This window comes from Aplidium turbinatum, chromosome 3, assembly GCF_918807975.1.
Source record: "Aplidium turbinatum chromosome 3, kaAplTurb1.1, whole genome shotgun sequence".
Lineage (NCBI taxonomy): Eukaryota > Metazoa > Chordata > Ascidiacea > Aplousobranchia > Polyclinidae > Aplidium > Aplidium turbinatum.
In genome coordinates, this window is record NC_137474.1 from 18,812,759 (window position 1) to 18,817,586 (window position 4,828).

Genomic DNA, 4,828 nt, shown 5'->3' on the forward strand with positions numbered 1-4,828 from the left:
AATTTGAAGTATTGGCCAGTATATGCTACAATTTGACAAAATTAAAGTGAACAAAGGTTTATTCTAACAAAAACGCTATATAAAAAATAGTTTGTTGACGCGGCGTTGAGCCAATGGTGGGCCCCACAGCGCGTTCGTCGCCGTGGGCATTCGGTTGTGAATCAACCTTTCTACAACAAATATCATTTTTCGTATTCACAACAAAATAATTCGAAGCATTGGCCAGTATATGCTACAATTTGACAAAATTAAAGTGAACAAAGGTTTATTCTAACAAAAACGCTATGTAAAAAATAGTTTGTTGACGCGACGTTGAGCCAATGGTGGGCCCCACAGCGCGTTCGTCGCCGTGGGCATTCGGTTGTGAATCAACCTTTCTACAACAAATATCATTTTTCGTATTCACAACAAAATAATTCGAAGTATTGGCCAGTATATGCTACAATTTGACAAAATTAAAGTGAACAAAGGTTTATTCTAACAAAAACGCTATGTAAAAAATAGTTTGTTGACGCGACGTTGAGCCAATGGTGGGCCCCACAGCGCGTTCGTCGCCGTGGGCATTCGGTTGTGAATCAACCTTTCTACAACAAATATCATTTTTCGTATTCACAACAAAATAATTCGAAGTATTGGCCCAGTATATGTTACAATTTGACGAAATTAAAGTGAACAAAGGTTTATTCTAACAAAAACGCTATGTAAAAAATAGTTTGTTGACGCGACGTTGAGCCAATGGTGGCCCCACGGCGCGTTCGTCGCCGTGGGCATTCGGTTGTGAACCAACCTTTCTACAACAAATATCATTTTTCGTATTCATAACAAAATAATTCGAAATATTGGCCAGTATATGTTACAATTTGACGAAGTTAAAGTGAACAAAGGTTTATTCTAACAAAAACGCTATATAAAAAATATTTTGTTGAAGTGACGTTGAGCCAATGGTGGGCCCCACAGCGCGTTCGTCGCCGTGGGCATTCGGTTGTGAATCAACCTTTCTACGACAAATATCATTTTTCGTATTCACAACAAAATAGTTCGAAGCATTGGCCCAGTATATGCTACAATTTGACGAAATTAAAATGAACAAAGGTTTATTCTAACAAAAACGCTATATAAAAATAGTTTGTTGACGCGGCGTTGAGCCAATGGTGGGCCCCACAGCGCGTTCGTCGCCGTGGGCATTCGGTTGTGAGCAAACCTTTTGCCAAAAAGTCTTAATTTTATTTTATTTATTTATTTGCAATCAGACTCAAAGTCCATAGAATTCAAAATGCTTAGCCTACGCAATTGAATCAAATAGTTTTCAATTAGAGAAAACACAAGTCTCACGAAACAAAGTGTTACAATCACTTATACAAATAGCCTATATTAAAATGTTGCATGACCAAATGCTGCATAAATTTGATTAAAGAAATTCATCTTTTGATAAACGTTTTTACAGCTTTTCAATAGTTTATAAGTCAGTAAATCGGTTGGATATCGGAAATTTTTGAAAATGAAATATAAGCCGTCGCCAAAAATTCATATAAAAATAATATTTTGTTGAAAATGCAACCAAGAAAACTCAAAATGCAAAAATTTTGTCTTGTTTGAGGATAAGGATTTTCGTTAGCCTACATCTGCCGTATTTAACGTTTGACTAGAATTAACTACATCAAAATAAAATAATTTAATTTGGACCAAAAAAATGATTTCATCATGTTTTTACAGTAACCGCAAATATCCCCCATAAAGTAGCCTACAAATGATCATATGAATGTTTGTGGTGGGCAAAACTATTTCTCAACCATTCAGACTTTCGAGTGTTCAATACAAATTACTTCCTTTAGCCACAAAACTTGTTGTTCTCATCTCGTTTGCTTCGAATTTTCGAAGTATTTCGTTTCGACCTAAAAGTTTCTATTGAAAAGCAAAGTCCAATTTTTTCACATTCATCCAATGTTTGAAGATGTTGAATCAATGTAAAATGCCTGATTTTGTTCGCCAGTGATTTAACCCAAATAGAATTGTGGTTTAATTAAATCCAAAGTTTGATTGAATTGAATTAAGTTTAACTACTAGATTCACCCGGATAACAGAGCAGAAATTGATTTTCATTGATTCAACGTTCACAGATGTTGATACAAAAGCATGCTTTGCTGGCTGGCAATAAACAGCTCTTTGTTAATTAGGTCATGCATTGGTGTTAATTAGGTCATCCTCTTCTTTTTTCATTTTTTTCCCATGCTGCCCTGCTTTCAAATTTATTCACAGTAAGTTGTGACGGCTTGAGGGCTTGTACGAATTACAAAGATAATATTGCGGTGCTTTGGTATGTCAGCAAGGTCCAACCAATGAAATTGCGAAAGATTTTAAGCCTACAAGCTCCAGCCTCGAATACTATCATTATTCGCCTGGAAAAGCATTGGTGAGTGTATACTAGGTACTGCATATCGCTGTTTTTATTGTTGTTAGCATTTTTGATAAAGCATGAGATGGTTCAATTAGTTCAATGTAGTAGCCTACTATAATTAATTATAATGCAATACCGATACATAATTATTCATAAATTTAGATTTTAGGACACACCTGGGTGTGTGTGTACTGTGCAGTGCATTGATTTTTGTGTTAGTTTTGATAATACTAAATAGCTTATCTCCTGTTTTTTCGATGAAGTCAACTTTTTGTAGCAAGCTTGCGCGGTGCGTTTTTTGTAAGGATTCTGAAAGTAACGAAAAGGTTCCAGATGCTTGTTTAATAGATCAATGAAAAGTCAATTCAATACCATTACTTATTTTAAGTCAGTTTGTTTTAAATGGACACTGGTAAGCAAAATGTTTCCTCCTACATTGATAAAAAAAAGCTCACCCTCAATAATTTGTTTATTTTTATGTCGCCGGTTTTGTGGCTCCGACTACTGTCTTGTATCGCAATTGTGCAATTTTGGTACGATCTAATTGATTAAAGGCAATTAGTTTTAACATAAAATCTAAAAAAACACTAAATTATTGGGTCAAGTTTTTGTTAGGTCATTAAGGTCATTTTCACATTTTAAAGTAAATTGTTTTGAATATTCAGGTCGATGAAAACTTGCTCTATTTGTGAGGAATAGGCTGATGATGATGGATGATGGTGATGACGGATGATGATGAGGCTACATCAGATTTCGATAATCCTTTTTCACTACAAGCACAAGCATGGTCAGCTTAAGCATTTACCCCTTTACCTTATGTTTCTTTTTCAACAAACTCTCAGTTTTTAATGAATAATAACTACAGACAAAGCTTCTGTAGTTAATTTAATGCAAGGTTGCATGAAAAAGGTGTTTATTACAGTGACGAAAAATCATAATTTTGTATTTGTAATAGAAGTAATTCGCAAAATCTTTGAAGAAATGATTTCAAAGTTTATTTGTAGCAGGATAATTCTCATTTTCTTTTCCAGACTGTTGTAATCAATGTAATTCTGAGTTTATCCATGGGAGATACTTTCAGAACTTTTTCAGTGTGATTAGTTCATTGCTTTATGGGAAAAAGTTGCTTGTTAGAGTTAGTTACGTGGCTTCAGCAACCAACCTTTTCCACTAGACATATTGGTTTGGACCAGCTATTGGCAATTTATCCCAATGACATTATTATTTTTAGATGGAGTACGAAGAACCCATAACTTGTCCACAGCAACAAATTCAAATATCCATGCCGCTATTTCAGACTGGCTGAAATACGTAAGAGATGAGGACTGAGAAGTTTGAGAAGAGGAAGACAGGAAATTTGATTTAATTTGCCTCATGCCCTTTTCTAGACCGCTGTTATATTTAGCATGTTCTTTGTTTTTGCTGTGATGGTTAGAAATAAAAACAACCTTAACTGCCATCTGTCCTACTCTTTGCTTGTATGAGTGCCTTTTCTAGCAATGTTGTACCGAGTGGAATGCTAGTATGGTAAGTGATAAGGTTTACTGCGAATTGAGGCCTCAATCCCACGTCTTCGTGGTCATCATTTTCAGCACAGATTAACTCGAAAAAAGTGAGTTAACAACACGCCACCATGTGGTCAAAGTTAAAAAACGTTTTCGGTTTGGTGAGGTCGTAATGTCTAACCCTTGTCAGAGCAAAACGTGAGCGTTTGGTCGTAGATTAGCAAATGATGGCCAATGCTAGGCCCACGAGTAACCAAATCGTTTTCGCCAGAGGGGATGATAGTAAATTGCGTCTTCCATGTCGACCCAACGAAAGCGTTTGGTCGTAGGTTGGCCAACAGTGCACTAACGTTGGTTCTACGATTAAACAACTCTTTTTTGCCACAGTGAGGATAGTTGTAGGCTAAATTGCGTCGTGGATCCCACGTCGAACCAACAAAAGCGTTTGGTCGTCAGGTTGGCCAACAGTGCACCAAAGTTGGGTCTACGATTAGCCAAGCATTTTTTTTGCCACAGTGAGGATAGTTGTAAATTGCGTCATGGATTCCACGTCGAACCGACGAAAGCGTTTGATCGTAGGTGGCAAATGGTCGGGAAAGGGTTGGCCAACAGTGCATCAACGTTGGGTCTACGATTAGCCAAGCCTTTTTTCGCCACAGTGAGGACAGTTGTAAATTGCGTCGTGTATTCCACGTCGAACCGACGAAAGCGTTTGGTCGTCAGGTTGGTCGCAGGTGGCAAATGGTCGGGAAAGGGTTGGCCAACAGTGCATCAACGTTGGGTCTACGATTAGCCAAGCCTTTTTTCGCCACAGTGAGGACAGTTGTAAATTGCGTCGTGGATCCCACGTCGAACCAACGAAAGCGTTTGGTCGCAGGTTGGTCGCAGGTGGCAAATGGTAGGGAAAGGGTTGGCCAACAGTGTGCCA